This window comes from Astyanax mexicanus, chromosome 14 (assembly GCF_023375975.1).
Source record: "Astyanax mexicanus isolate ESR-SI-001 chromosome 14, AstMex3_surface, whole genome shotgun sequence".
NCBI classification, from domain to species: domain Eukaryota; kingdom Metazoa; phylum Chordata; class Actinopteri; order Characiformes; family Acestrorhamphidae; genus Astyanax; species Astyanax mexicanus.
The window spans coordinates 715,771-733,457 of record NC_064421.1 but is presented as its reverse complement, the minus strand read 5'-3'; positions in this window follow the sequence as shown (position 1 = coordinate 733,457).

Below are 17,687 nucleotides of genomic sequence, written 5' to 3'. Positions count from 1 at the left end.
TTAGAGTTTTTTAGGTGTGCAAGGCTTGTTTTGATGCTAATTGCTATCTTACCCCCCACCAACAGTCTATTTTCATTTGAATATCAGCAGAGCTTCTGAATATATCTACACTGATGGGCGTGGTGTTCTGGAAATGAGGTGTGTTCAGGTACATTTCTGGAGTTTTATCTTGTTTATCTTGGTAACAGAAAACACAGGAGCTCCACTGACTGAATACAACCTAGACAGACGCCAACAGTCAGACGTTCATCGCTATCTCGGTAACACAGGCACTGTGCCGAGCCGAGCGTACGCCCCCACTTATTACACACACATGAACACACAGCAGCACAAACCCAACTTTTACATCAACAATAAACAGAATAGTAAATAAAATAACATTGCTGTTCCCGTAAATGAGCTGCTGGAGCTCCTTCACAGCGTCAACCAGCAGCTCAGTTTCCTCTGCTGAGAAGAGTTTGTTGAACACGTCCAGGTAGCTGCACCGTTACAATAGCAATCCACCAAAGACAGAGCTCACCTGACTCTACTCTTAAAGAGAATGATGAGCAAACAGATAACACTCTGATTGGTTTATTTATTTCACGTTACGCCCAAGGTGTACTTTTCCCGTTGTTACGATAGCAAAGACACACTTGACTGCTTGCATAAACATTGCTAACAAAGAGCCCATTGAGTATTTTTGGGGAGAGGGTCAGCAACATGCTAATTGGTTGTTATTGGCTTGTTTCTAATAAAGTGGCCAGTGAAAATACAGCATTGGAAAACACATAATTAAGTCTATAGACTTTCTTGGGAAAGTATCAAATGATTTAGACAGAAGTTAGCACTATGCTAATTGGTTGTTATTGACTTGTTAGCTGCATTAGCTTCGTAGCTAAATAAAAAACAAAAATCACATCCCGTTTAAAACTGATTTAATTTAACTTTAGAGAGAAAGCTGAACTCATTTCCAGCAGTGTGGGGTTTTAATATCTCCTGCATGTTTTTTATGTGTTTCTGTTTATAGAAGCGCAGCGTCTGCAGAACGTTCTCCAGGATGATGAGTGTTTTACAGGGAGGACGTTCTGCACCGGGGTCACTGTCCCTCATACAGATACTGCAGATAGGGAAGGAAAAGGATGAGCCCGGAGTGGAAAAACAGATTTCACATAACCCCTGTTATCTGCTGTACACTCCCCGGCCACTTTATCAGAAACCCCTCCCTCCCTGCTGTACAGTTACAGGACTACAGTGTGTGTTAGCTGTTCTTTATTCTTTACTCAGAGATCAGTTACTTTACATTATTATATTCATGTTTATTCACTGTATAATTATTTATTCACCACTGTGCACTATTTACCATCTACTATACACATTATACTCATTACCTATTAGGATTTATTCAGTATCCACTATGAATTGCTCAGTAACCACTATTAATTACTCAATACTTACTATGAATTACTCATAATCCACTTGGAATTACTCAGTACCCACTATGAATTACTTTGTATCCACCATTAACTATTCAGTGGGCACTATGAAGTCTCAGTATCCATTATGAATCACTCAGTATCCACAACAAATTAGCCAGTACAAACTATGAATTACTCCGTATCTAGTATGAATTACTCAGTACCCACTATGAATTACTCAGTACCCACTATGAATTACTTTGTATCCACCATTAACTATTCAGTGGGCACTATAAAGTCTCAGTATCCATTATGAATCACTCAGTATCCACTACAAATTAGCCAGTACAAACTATGAATTACTCAGTATCTAGTATGAATTACTCAGTACCCACTATGAATTACTCAGTACCCACTATGAATTACTTTGTATCGACCATTAACTATTCAGTGGGCACTATGAAGTCTCAGTATCCATTATGAATCACTCAGTATCCACTACAAATTAGCCAGTACAAACTATGAATTACTCAGTATCTACTATGAATTACTCAGTACCCACTATGAATTACTCAGTATCTACTATGAATTACTCAGTATCCACTTTAAATGACTCAGTATACACTATGAATTATTAGTGCCCACTATTAATTAGTCAGTATAAACTTTGAATTACTCAGTACTCACTATAAATTAGTCAGTATCCAAAAGCAATAACTCAGTATCCACTCTGAACTATCTACTACATACTATGAACTATTCAGTAACCACAGTTTAATATGTACTGTAAATTACCCAGCATCCACTATGAATTGTTCAGCACCCACTGTAAATTATTCAGTATGTACTGTGAGTTATTATTTATCATCCACTAGGAATAGTTCAGGATCTAGAATTAAATATTCAGTGTCTACTATCAATGATTTAGTCACAAACTAAATATAATTCTGTATCCACTCTGAATTATTTAATATGTGCAGTGGTGCTCAGTGCTGGTGTTTAAAGGGTTAATAGTGAAGATATAAAGAGGTGTTGGAGGAGAAACAGAGCTGCACTGTGTTCTGTATGATCATGTGGCCACACTTTATCACATCATTTTACCTTGTGAATCTAATTTACTATAAAATCATTAAATGAAACACTCAGATCAATAATCTCTTTGTAGTGAAGAGCAGGGTCATCATCTCTCTGAACATGTGATACATCTTATACATACTGGATACACAGGAGACACACTGACGCAATATACGACCTCTTTAACCCCTCCACACACACACACACACACACACACACTGTAACATACACACACACATACACACACACACACACACACTGTAACATACACACACACACACACACACACACACACTGTAACATACACACACACATACATAGTATAACACACACACACACACACACACACACACACACACATACTATACCACAAACACACAGACACACACTGTAACATACACACACACACACACACACACACACACACACACACACATACTATACCACAAACACACAGACACACACTGTAATACACACACACACACACACACACACACACACACACTGTAACATACACACACACATACATAGTATAACACACACACACACACACACACACACTGTAACATACACATACACATACATAGTATAACACACACACACACACACACACACACACACACACTGTAACATACACACACACACACACACACACACACTGTAACATACACACACACACACATACACACACACACACTGTAACATACACACACACACACATACACACATACACAAATACTATACTACAAACACACAGACACACACTGTAATACACACACACACACACACACACACACACTGTAACATACACACACTGTAACATACAAAACAAACTGTAACACACACACACACATACATAGTATAACACACACACACACACACACACACACACATACTATACCACAAACACACAGACACACACTGTAATACACACACACACACACACACACACACACACACACTGTAACATACACACACACACATACATAGTATAACACACACACACACACACACACACACTGTAACATACACATACACATACATAGTATAACACACACACACACACACACACACACACACACACTGTAACATACACACACACACACACACACACACACACTGTAACATACACACACACACACATACACACATACACAAATACTATACTACAAACACACAGACACACACTGTAATACACACACACACACACACACACACACACACACTGTAACATACACACACTGTAACACACAAAACAAACTGTAACACACACATACTGTAAGAAACATTTAAACACACGCAAACACACACTGTAATTTTAACACACAAAACACATATGGCATACACACTGTAACACACACACACTCTGGCATACCCAAACTGTAACACACATACACAAAAAACATAACACACAAAACATACATACTGTAATACACATATTGTAACACACATACAAAACACATAACACATACTATAACACACACAAATCACAGACACAAAACACACATACTGTAACACACACAAATCACAGACACAAAACACACATACTGTAACACACACAAATCACAGACACAAAACACACATACTGTAACACACACAAATCACAGACACAAAACACACAAGTACTGTAACACACACTGTTACACTGTTATCCAAACATACAAATTTACACTGTAACACACTGTAACTCACACAAGTACTGTAACAACATGTACACACACTGCAACAGAGAGCACACACACACACACACACACACATACACAACCCTGTCACCAATAACCCAATGCTTTAATTACTGAGCCGCTCCTGTTCACTAATAGACTTTATTAGTATTACAGAGTTTCATAAAGTTCTTAAAACATTTTTAGTACTTTAGAAACCTTACACACACACACTAACACTAACACACACACACACACACACACACACACACACACACACACTAACACTAACACACACACACTCCGCACATCTGTGGTGATGATTGTAGTGCATTCTTTGCAGTGTAACCTGGTGTGAACCGGCTGTAGAGCCGTCAGTGATCTGATGTATTTGCTGAGTTTCAGACCTCTGTCTCTTTTCTCTTTGAAATCTGTCTGCAGGGAGTCAGGCTTAAAGCGATAGTTCTGAAAAATATATAACCCCACCAAGTTCACCCCAAATTCACCCATAATTCACCTCAAATTCACCTCAAATTCACCCTTTTACCCCAAATATAATTCATTATACAAGTGTAGTCTGTATGGCTACAAGTCAGTAACCTCTGTCTGAGTGTCTGAACAGCATCTGTTACCTGATATAACAGAATTAGGATTAGTGTTCTCCTCTAAGCGTGTTGAACTGATGGAGAAACAGCATGATCTACTGTACTCTCTCTCTCTCTCTCTCTCTCTCTCTCTCTCGGACTCTGGCTGCTGATGGAGATACAGCATGATCTACTGTACTCTCTCTCTCTCTCTCTCTCTCTCTCTCTCTCAGACTCCGGCTGCTGATGGAGAAGCAGCATGATCTACAGTTCTCTCTCACAGACTTACAGACAAAACATGAAAAATAATCGTTTCCTTTCATTTCTCTCATGAGATGTTAAATCACCCTCTTCTTCACATCTGAAACATATCATCATCATTATCACACACACACACACACACTCACACTCACACACACACACACACACACACACACACTCTCTGCAGCATCATCACAGTGCTGAACGGCTCCTCAGTGTATTGGTGTGAGATGATGTCATATGGGTGAAGCTCACTCTCCACCCCGACGCTGACCTCTAAAACACGCCGTCTCACCACCCAACACACACACACACACACACACACACACACACACACACACACACTGTGTGTTTTAGGCTTTGCCAACTATGATGAAAATCAGCATCACTGCAGGAAATCCACCAGAATCAGCCTGAGAACACGGCTCTTATCACATCATATAAACACAAGTATCGGGACACCTGATCACTCACTGTTTCCTCTGAGATCAAAGGTATTAAAACGAGGAGACTGCAGGGAGTAAACCCCCCAAAAACTAACACCGGCTGAAAGAGGCTGCAGTAAAAGTAAAGGATTTGCAACTAAATATTAAGTTTTATTCATTTTATTTAATTTGCTTTTTACAAAAGAACTCTGGTGTAAAATCCTCACAGCGAGTTGAGTTTTAAAAATGATCTTAATGTGTTTTTAATTTTAGATTTGCTCCACTGGGAAAAGGAAAGATGAAAAGAAATTGTAACGGAAAATCATTTATAAACCCAAAATAATAAAAAAACACTGTTTCTTACATTTCCTTTTTTTTTTTTTTTACTTCTTTTTGATTTTTTGATTGCAGATTATTAGAACCCAAATATGATGTTTTATCTGCTCAGCATTACATTTTATAATAGTAAGAGTGTAACAAAGCACCAAAAACTATTTGACAATGTGCATCTCAGAAAAAACACAATTTCACATTCTGTTTATTATGAAATCTCATGTTAGTCACTTTTTTTAAGCCAATCAGAGGCCAGTGTTATCTGACCAGAATTTAGAGTCCTATAAAACAATAGCAAACACTGTTTAAGTAATAATACTGTAGGAATTAGAATTAATCGGATGGTAAAAGTAGTAGAATTTGGTTGAATGTAGACCAATTATAGAGTTTAGAGTTCTATATAACAAGAAAATCAAATTGGTTATCATGTCAAATAACTTATTTTATAAATATCTAATTCTTATGTATTAAAGATATATGTTTCAAGTGATTTTACTGTAGTAATTTGGAATAATGGGACGTCAAACTTGTCTTGTCTTGTCTATGGGAAGTTGAAAAATGTCTATTTGCTTTTGCATAAACCAGATTTTGGAGTTTTATAAATCCAGCAAATCAAACTTGCAGCATTTCACATTAGTTACACACTATTGCTATATGAGTAGATCAATAAATATTACCCTTAATATCAGAATAAATCTATAAATAATCATTTTTTGATCCTGCTAACTGGAATGTACTGTTTTATAAAGTTGGGATCAGGTCCAGTTCACTACGTGTGTGAGATCACTCTACAGAACCGGAGGAGGTGAGGTTATCTGTGAGCAGAACCGCTAATTGTTCCTAAAAGTAGAACCTCCTTCTATATCCAGAGACTGGCTGTAGTCTTTAATCATCATAATCAGAAACGTCAGATTCATTTACGTAACTCAGACTGTCTATATATATAGTGGTGCTTCTGCATAAATATGATCTAAAACATCATCAGATTTTCACACAAGTAATAAAAGTATATAAAGAGAACCCAGTTAAACAAATATGATGAAAAATATTATACTTGTTTATTTATTTATTAAGGAAAATGATCCAATATTACATGTTTGTGAGAGTAAAAGCATTTCCCCCGCTTTTTCAGCTATAACTTCTATAACTAAACATTTCTGCTAACTGTTAATCAGTCCTGCACTCTGGACTCCTGATATCCTGATAAATCTCATTTTTAATTCAGAATTGATTGTTAAATCAATGAAGGCGAGTCGTCCTGGCTCAGGCTCATCTACTTTTAGGACTTGTGTGGAAATCTGATGATTTTAGGCCATATTTACGCAGAAATACAGACAATTTTAAAGGATACACACATTTTTAAGCCCCAGTGTATGCAGCAGTTCACAGTGTGTGTGTGTGTGTGAGTGTGTGTGTGTGTGAGTGTGTGTGTGAGTGTGTGTGTGCAGTAATAAGGGAAGGATAGTAGGAAGGATTTAGGAGAACAATAGCTGCTGATATATTAGATTTCCTGTCGGCCCGGTGGTCAGCGCTGGGGGAACGGGGACGGGTCAGTCTCAGCGGTTCTGTCCCGTCACTTTCAGATCCAGACCGGCCTCGGCTAAAAATACAGAAAACAGAAAAATACAGAGCAGAGAGATGAACCAGAACCAGAGCTGAACCCAGACTCATCCACACCCTGACCTGCTGCAGCTCACAGACTACAGATAAACCTGCTGTTCAACCATGAGTTCATACAGACGACCAGCTGACCTGTAAACGTAACAGTTTACATACCTGTTCATACCTGCTACACCTGTTCGTACCTGATACACCTGCCCGTACCTGCTAAACCTGCCCATACCTGATACACCTGCCCGTACCTGCTACACCTGCCCATACCTGATACACCTGCCCGTACCTGCTAAACCTGCCCGTACCTGCTACACCTGCCCATACCTGCTACACCTGCCCATACCTGATACACCTGCCCGTACCTGCTACACCTGCCCATACCTGCTACACCTGCCCGTACCTGATACACCTGCCCATACCTGCTACACCTGCCCATACCTGCTACACCTGCCCGTACCTGCTACACCTGCCCATACCTGCTACACCTGTAACTGGAGGCTTCCACTAGAGGTCGGCAGCTCAGTAGACCTGATGACTGCTGATCACCCTAATTTAATATTAAATTGATTTATTTAGGTGAGTGTAGTTAGATAGATGTAGTTAAGTGGGTATAGTTAGGTAAGGTGGATGTGGATCCTATTTGAATCTCCTCTGAAGAGTGGCATCATGGGCTCATCAAAACAACTCTCAAATGATCTAAAAACAAAGATTGTTCAACATAGTTGTTCAGGGGAAGGATATAAAAAGTTGTCTCAGAGTCGGTTTCCACTGTGAGGAACATAGTAAGGAAATGGAAGAGCACAGGGACAGCTTAATGAGGTTACCAAACCAATTTTGTGCTTCTGTAAGTCAGTAAAATCCAAATCAATAAAATGATAAGGGTGCCCATACTTTTGCACCGGTCAAATTGTGGTTTAATGCATATTGCATCATTTTCTGTTAGTACAATAAACCTCATTTCAATCCTGAAATATTACTGAGTCCATCAGTTATTAGATATATCAAACTGAAATATTTAGAACTAAAAATGATTAAGAGTAATAGGGGTGTCCAAACTTTCTCATATGACTGTAGTTGAATGGATGTAGTTAAGTGGGTGTAGTTAAGTGGATATTTTTAGGTGTATGTATAACATTGGGTGTAATTAGGTGGATGTATTTCAGTGGGTGTAGTTAGGTGGGTGCAATTGAGTGAGTAGTATGTGGGTGAAGTTAAATGGATGCAGTTGAGTGGGTGTAGTTAGGTGAATATATTTGGGTGAGTGTAGTTAGATTGATGTAGTAAAGTGGGTATAATTAAATGGATGTAGTTAAGTGGGTGTAGTTTGGCCGGTGTAGTTAAGTGGGCATAGTTAACTGGTTTAGTTAAGTAAGTGTAGTTAGATGGATGTAGTTAAGTGGGTGTAGTTTAGTTTAGTTGGGTGGGTATAGTTAAGTGGGTATAATTAAATGGATGTAGTTAAGAGAGTGTAGTTTGATGGATGTAGTTGAGTGGGTGTAGTTAAGTGGTTCTTGATCTTCCAGTTCTGTTGCTTTAATGCAACACTCACATCCTCAGACACTGTTTATATCAGAGAGCGCTGACCGCTCTACACCCAGAGCTTCCTCCACACTTCCTCCAGCAGACCTCCTCTTCCTCTCCGGGTTTCTGGAGGGCGTAAATCAGACGCTTCCTGCTGGCAGAGGTCAATCTGAGGAGGCTTTCTGTTTATTTTCCTTCAGCAGTACTTTCGTATCAGAGACCGTCTGAGAACAAGGTCAGGATGCTGATCACCATCACAGCTCTATCACCCCTAAAATAAATCCCAGCTAACCTTAAAGTTGTCTTTTTGCTAAAATCTACTTTTTCTTGTAGTTTGTGAAATACAGGCAGGTATATTGCCTCTGCGCGCACTGGGGGTTCTGTATTCTGTATTTTCTATGTTTAATGTTTTGCCTGATTCTTTGTCCTGTAATCATGTTTCTGTAAAGCTGCTTTGTGCCAACACCAGTTGTAAAAAGCGCTATACAAATAAATTTGATTTAATTTGATATATTTCACCAGTTAAAGCGGTGCCGTTGACGTCAGACTGACCAAGCACTGAATCACCAAGTCTGAGGTGAGAGTTTAGTAGAGTTAGTTTAGCTGAAAGAAACGTTATTAATGCCTCGTGGCCGAGTAACGCTGAGAGTCTGACGTTAAGTGAAGTTTAGGGGTTTGGCAGGTGTAGTTAAGTAGGCATAGGGCGTTTTCACACCAGCACTGTTTGGTCCGGTTAAAACAAACTCTGGTCCGTTTGTAACTTTAGTGCGGTTCGATTGAGCAGGTGTGAAAAGAGTAATCGCACTCGGGTGCGGATCAAAAGAACCGGACCGAGACCAGCTAGAGGAGGTGATCTTGGTCCGGTACCAAACGAACTCTGGAGCGGTTCACTTTGGTGAGAACGTGATCCGGTCTCGATCCGACCCAGCTATTAAATATAAGCCATTTACATTTATGCCTGTGTGAAACCAGACTAAACAGAGGGAGAAAACGCTCCAAGTAAACGAACTCATCAACTGATTCGGACCAGAGAAACAAACTACAGGTGTGAAAACGCCCCTAGTTAAGTGGGTGTATTTAAGTGGGTGTAATTAAGTGGGTGTAATTAGGTAGGCATAGTTAGGTGGTTTAGCTAAGTGGGTGTAGATAAGTAGGCATTTTTTATGGGGTGTAGTTAAATAGATGTTGTTAAGTCTGACCGCTCCAGAAAGTGAATGTAGTAAGTGTAACTAGGTGCATGTAGTTAAGAGGTTTAGTTGGTTCTTGATCCTGTATGAGACGCTATAAAAACACCCACATCCTCAGACACTGTTTATATCAGAAAGCGCTGACCGCTCACACTGACCGCTCACGCCGACCGCTCTAGAAAGTCATTTTTTATTTGCAAGCTTCAGTTCTTTCAGGTTTTTCTCATCTCAGTTTCCCCTGATTTAAAATGCTCACTAACATAAAACACAAATTAAGATCCGGAATCCAGAGCGGAACTGGAGGATCAGCATGTTCTGGAGTTCTGGTGCAGCGAATCACACTTATTACTGCTGTCAGAATGACGGATGAGAACTTTAAAGTGCTATGAAATCACCCCCCAATACCCCCAACACCCCCCAAAACCCCCCAATACCCCCCCTACAACCCCAGAGCTCCTTAATTAAGAACAGCTTCTCTGATTCATAAATGTAGTTTTTACTATCCATCTAAAACCTGATTATTATCAATATATTACTTTATAACTCAGAATAAAGCAACATTTCAGCCCCACTTACCTCAACAATAATTGTAATGTAATGATGATATTTTAAACTGATTAAAATATTACAGTAAAATAAGTAAAGTTAATTCGTTTAAACTGTATAAAACAGTGTAAATGAGTCTCTAGTTTAGACCCTGTTGGATCCTCTATGCTGGATATAAGATGAGATTGAGAGGGTTGGGTTTGGAGGTTCTACAGGTTCTGTATGGATCCTGCAGCACATTTACCCACAGTTGTTGCTACAGCTGGGCCTGTAGATCCTGCTCTGGAGGTTTTAGAAAATGCTCTTCAGAGTGGAGGTTTTGAGAATGCTCTTCAGGGTGGAGGTTTTTGAGAATGCTCTTCAGGGTGGAGGTTTTGAGAATGCTCTTCAGAGTGGAGGTTTTTGAGAATGCTCTTCAGGGTGGAGGTTTTGAGAATGCTCTTCAGGGTGGAGGTTTTTGAGAATGTTCTTCAGGGTGGAGGTTTTTGAGAATGCTCTTCAGGGTGGAGGTTTTGAGAATGCTCTTCAGAGTGGAGGTTTTTGAGAATGCTCTTTAGGGTGGAGGTTTTGAGAATGCTCTTCAGAGTGGAGGTTTTTGAGAATGCTCTTTAGGGTGGAGGTTTTGAGAATGCTCTTCAGGGTGGAGGTTTTGAGAATGCTCTTCAGAGTGGAGGTTTTTGAGAATGCTCTCTTCAGAGTGGAGGTTTTTAAGAATGCTCTTCAGAGTGGAGGTTTTTGAGAATGCTCTTTAGGGTGGAGGTTTTGAGAATGTTCTTCAGGGTGGAGTTTTTTTGAGAACGCTCTTCAGAGTGGAGGTTTTTGAGAATGCTCTCTTCAGAGTGGAGGTTTTTAAGAATGTTCTTCAGAGTGGAGGTTTTTGAGAATGCTCTCTTCAGGATGGAGGTTTTTAAGAATGCTCTTCAGAGTGGAGGTTTTTGAGAATGCTCTTTAGGGTGGAGGTTTTTGAGAATGCTCTTCAGAGTGGAGGTTTTGAGAATGCTCTTCAGAGTGGAGGTTTTTGAGAATGCTCTTTTCAGAGTGGAGGTTTTGAGAATGCTCTTTTCAGAGTGGAGGTTTTTGAGAATGCTCTTCAGGGTGGAGGTTTTTGAGAATGTTCTTCAGGGTGGAGGTTTTTTGAGAACGCTCTTTTCAGAGTGGAGGTTTTGAGAACGCTCTTTTCAGAGTGGAGGTTTTTGAGAATGCTCTTTTCAGAGTGGAGGTTTTGAGAATGCTCTTCAGAGTGGAGGTTTTTGAGAACGCTCTTTTCAGAGTGGAGGTTTTGAGAATGCTCTTCAGAGTGGAGGTTTTTGAGAATGCTCTTTTCAGAGTGGAGGTTTTGAGAATGCTCTTTTCAGAGTGGATGTTTTGAGAATGCTCTTCAGAGTGGAGGTTTTTGAGAATGCTCTTTTCAGAGTGGAGGTTTTGAGAATGCTCTTCAGAGTGGAGGTTTTGAGAATGCTCTTTTCAGAGTGGAGGTTTTGAGAATGCTCTTCAGAGTGGAGGTTTTTGAGAATGTTCTTCAGGGTGGAGGTTTTTTGAGAACGCTCTCTTCAGGGTGGAGTTTTTTTGAGAACGCTCTCTTCAGGATGGAGGTTTTTGAGAATGCTCTCCAGGGTGAAGGTTTTGAGAATGCTCTCCAGGGTGAAGGTTTTGAGAATGCTCTCCAGGGTGAAGGTTTTGAGAATGCTCTTTAGGGTGGAGGTTTTTGAGAATGCTCTCCAGGGTTATTAATGTGGCCAAACCTGCTATAGATTTAAAAACAATCATTTTAAAGCACTTACATTTTACTTTCCTATAAATGGACTGTATGAATTGTAAATTTTGAACTTTATCAGCTGACTACGCTCTATTTTTAAAAAAGCTAATAGAATTGTCAGTTTGATAGTTAACTCTACACAAAATGCTCTTCCTTTCTTTTGTTTTCTTTAGTCTACACTGACTTCTTGTATCTTCTTGTTTCTGTTCTCTTTTCCAGCTGCAGTAGATCAGGAGCAGATCTGAGGCGAGAGGCCTTCGCAGGAGATCAGACTCACATCTGGAGAAGAGTTTCTACAGCTCACACTGCTGCTGCTCCCAATCCAACACTGAGTTAAGTGTGGATCTCAGATTCTGGCACGAATAAGATGGGAAAAGTCCAGAACTGTGCAGGAGTCGGCCAATAATACGCCAAACAGCCCTGCAGCTCTGACTGGACGAGAAAAAACATCAGATTAAAAAACAAAACTCTAAAATTAGAGATATTAATCCATAAACAATCTCAATAAACACTATTATACACTAGAATAGGAGATATTAGTCTATAAACACCCTCAATAATCACTCCTATACACTAGAATAGGAGATATTAGTCTATAAACACCCTTAATAATCACTCCTATACACTAGAATGGGAGATATTAGCCTATAAACACCCTCAATAAACACTCCTATACACTAGAATAGGAGATATTAGCCTATAAACACCCTCGATAATCACTCCTATACACTAGAATAGGAGATATTAGCCTATAAACACCCTCGATAATCACTCCTATACACTAGAATAGGAGATATTAGCCTATAAACACCCTCAATAAACACTCCTATACACTAGAATAGGAGATATTAGTCTATAAACACCCTCAATAATCACTCCTATACACTAGAATGGGAGATATTAGCCTATAAACACCCTCAATAAACACTCCTATACACTAGAATAGGAGATATTAGCCTATAAACACCCTCAATAAACACTCCTATACACTAGAATAGGAGATATTAGCCTATAAACACCCTCGATAATCACTCCTATACACTAGAATAGGAGATATTAGCCTATAAACACCCTCGATAATCACTCCTATACACTAGAATAGGAGATATTAGCCTATAAACACCCTCAATAAACACTCCTATACACTAGAATAGGAGATATTAGTCTATAAACACCCTCAATAAACACTCCTATACACTAGAATGGGAGATATTAGCCTATAAACACCCTCGATAATCACTCCTATACACTCGAATAGGAGATATTAGCCTATAAACACCCTCAATAAACACTCCTATACACTAGAATAGGAGATATTAGTTTATAAACACCCTCAATAAACACTCCTATACACTAGAATAGGAGATATTAGTCTATAAACACCCTCAATAATCACTCCTATACACTAGAATAGGAGATATTAGTTTATAAACACCCTCAATAAACACTCCTATACACTAGAATAGAAGATATTAGTCTATAAACACCCTCAATAAACACTCCTATACACTAGAATAGGAGATATTAGCCTATAAACACCCTCAATAAACACTCCTATACACTAGAATAGGAGATATTAGTTTATAAACACCCTCAATAAACACTCCTATACACTAGAATAGGAGATATTAGTCTATAAACACCCTCAATAATCACTCCTATACACTAGAATAGGAGATATTAGTTTATAAACACCCTCAATAAACACTCCTATACACTAGAATAGGAGATATTAGTCTATAAACACCCTCAATAATCACTCCTATACACTAGAATAGGAGATATTAGTCTATAAACACCCTCAATAAACACTCCTATACACTAGAATAGGAGATATTAGTCTATAAACACCCTCAATAAACACTCCTATACACTAGAATAGGAGATATTAGTCTATAAACACCCTCAATAATCACTCCTATACACTAGAATAGGAGATATTAGTCTATAAACACCCTCAATAAACACTCCTATACACTAGAATAGGAGATATTTATTGAAGAACAATATTAAAAGATACACTCATCTAGTGAAATACATAGAATATATAACATAGACAGTGCTTTTTATAATATGTGGGTCATGGTCCCTTTGTGCTCTCAATTTAAAATGAATAATGTTAAAGTCTATTTACTCTACCCAAAGTAGCCACTTAGAGCCCTTTCACACCCATAGTGTGTCTTTGCTATCATAGCGACGGGAAAAGTACACCTTGTGTGGCTCAAAACACAAGGCAAAAGTCATGCTCTAACTCTCTTAATTAATCGTGGGTGTGGTTAATTTTGCACGTAACGTTAAAAAATAAACCAATCAGAGTGTCACTTGCTCATCATTCCCTTTAAGAATCAGGTGAGCTCTGACTTTGGCGGATTGCTATTTTAATGGAGCAGCTACCTGAAAAATGAGAAATGGCTGAAATAACAAAAAAGATGCAGAGCTTTCAGACCTCAAATAATGCAAAGAAAACAAGTTCATATTCATAAAGTTTTAAGAGTTCAGAAATAATTAATATTTGGTGGAATAACCCTGGTTTTTAATCACAGTTTTTTTTTTCATGCATCTTGGCATCATGTTCTCCTCCACCAGTCTTACACACTGCTTTTGGATAACTTTATGCTGCTTTACTCCTGGTGTAAAAATTCAAGCAGTTCAGTTTGGTTTGATGGGCTGTATCTGCATTAGTTTTCTTTGTTAATAAATTGTGTTGGGTGTTTTCAGGTCAGTGGAGAAAAACAGATTTTGGTATCCGTGGCTCTGTGTGTGTGTAAGTGTGTGTGTGTGTGTGTATGTGTGTGTATAGAGCAGACCGAGGGGCCCAAGAGACCGGCCCCTATTTAACTTGGGCCCCAGAAGCTTCTTGAGGGATGGGGGGTGGAGTTATGGGGGGTAAACGGAGGGGTAAAGGAGTTCATATAGAGAAAACATGCTCCCGTCCAACACGCTGAGATCATTCCACAGACGGAGAGAGCTCTGGATGGAAAAGGTGTGTGTGTGTGTGTGTGTGTGTGTGTGCTGGGGGGGCGGGGTTAAATTTCGTCCCTCAGGATAGTAGCGGTGGCTGGGGCCGCTGCAGGTCGATGGGCGAGAGAGAGAGAAAGAAAGAGAGAGAGAGAGAGAAAGAGAGAGAGGAGAGAAAGCTGAACTCTTGGCTGAACTCGACTCTATTGTGCAGCAGATCCTATCAATTTTCTCCTTTTTTCCCCCAGAATGCATTTCCACTTTAATAAAACAGCAGCACAATGTGAGAATCTGCAGCTCAGATCTGATTTGGCCACACCCACTTCCTGTTTTGATAATTTAAATAAAGATTAGCTTTGAAAAAAAAAATGGTAAATAATCTTTTTAAACTGTAAAATCTGTTTGGGTTTCCACACTTCAGTTTTTATAGTTATTTATTTATTATTGGTTTAATTTTTTATTAATTAGTTCATTTATTAACAAAGAGTATGTTGGCTTCTTTTATTCAGCCTACAGCAGTTTAGCTCCTCCCATTCATTATTTCAGCCTACAGCAGTTTAGCTCCACCCATTCATTATTTCAGCCTACAGCAGTTTAGCTCCTCCCATTCATTATTCCAGCCTACAGCAGTTTAGCTCCACCCATTCATTATTTCAGCCTACAGCAGTTTAGCTCCTCCCATTCATTATTCCAACCTACAGCAGTTTAGCTCCTCCCATAACATTTCAGCCTACAGCAGTTTAGCTCCTCCCATAACATTTCAGCCTACAGCAGTTTAGCTCCTCCCATAACATTTCAGCCTACAGCAGTTTAGCTCCTCCCATAACATTTCAGCCTACAGCAGTTTAGCTCCTCCCATAACATTTCAGCCTACAGCAGTTTAGCTCCTCCCATAACATTTCAGCCTACAGCAGTTTAGCTCCTCACATAAATTATTTCAGCCTACAGCAGTTTAGCTCCTCCCATTCATTATTTAGCCAAACACTCTACAAAAACCCTGGAACCACAGTGATCCAGCCAGATCAGCTCAGCAGGAAAAACCCTGCATTTTTAGAAAGTATGAATCACTGCGGGAAATTGAATCAGTTTAATCACACACTGTTTCACTGAAACACACAGTTTTTGGATGAATAGTTTTGGTTAGTTTAATTTAATTCCCCGCGGCTGGTTCGGCCAGAGGTCTGATCACTGCAGCCCCACAGGAAACGCAATAAAGTAAAACTGCTTCTGCTTCAGGAAATGTGCCTGTATTTCTTGTTATCGTCTCAATTTACTTCTCACAGTTCTACAGTACTTGCTATGGACAATAGGCATAGATCCCTCCCTCGGAAGAAGTCTGCTGGCTAATTCTGCTGTGTACTGTTGTCTGAGGTTCTCAACCAGCAGACACAAATGGAAATGTTTCTTTAACTGATCTAGTGGGCGGGGCTCTGGTGGGGGTTGATGGGTGATGGGTGGAGCCAGGGTGGTTCTACCCCTCACCCTCAAGTTCCTTTATCGTGATGTCACAGTAAGGGAGGAGCCAAATAGTTTATAGAAGCAAATGATTCCTGACACCGAACTCTTTCAGCTGATGAGAAGGAAGTAAACTTAAGAGGATTTAAAGTATGTTCAATTAGGTAAAGAATACTAACTAAGTACTAAATACATTTTCTATTTAATCTACTCGATAAAACATACACATTAAATATACTTAAATATACTGAAACTGCACTTTAGTGTAGTTTTTTTTTTTCAGAAACATTAAGGTGTACACAATATTGCATTAATATGCAAAGTAGTACATTTACAATATACTTCAAATGTATTAAAACTTATGTTTAAAAAAACACTTACTTAAATTTATTTAAGTTTGCAGAAGTTTTACAAAAAAATAATAAAGAGCACAACTTAATGCTTTTATGTTTTATTCAAATTTATTTTAATTACAAAAACACAAAACAAAAGTTGCCATGAGTTGTTCCAAAATAGTACATATATATTGTATGTATGTATTTAAGTATGTATTAATTTTAATGCTAAACGTATGTACTTTTCAATGTTAAGTTTACTTTTTTTCAAGCAGATATGTAAATTATTTTATAATAATAATAATAATAATAATAATAATAATAATAAAAATACATTTTATTCATATAGAGCTTTTACATTTTTTAAAAAGACGCTTTACATACAGAGATAAAGCTCAAAGTAAAAGTTAAAACAACAATAATAAGGGATACATTAGGGCCATTAATTGAACATAAAAATAATATAGAATATAGGCGGATTTACCAATGACAATTACACTAAATATATAAAAAAATCAAATATAGTTTTATTTTTTATTTTATTTATTTATTTATTTATTTATTTATTTATTTATTTATT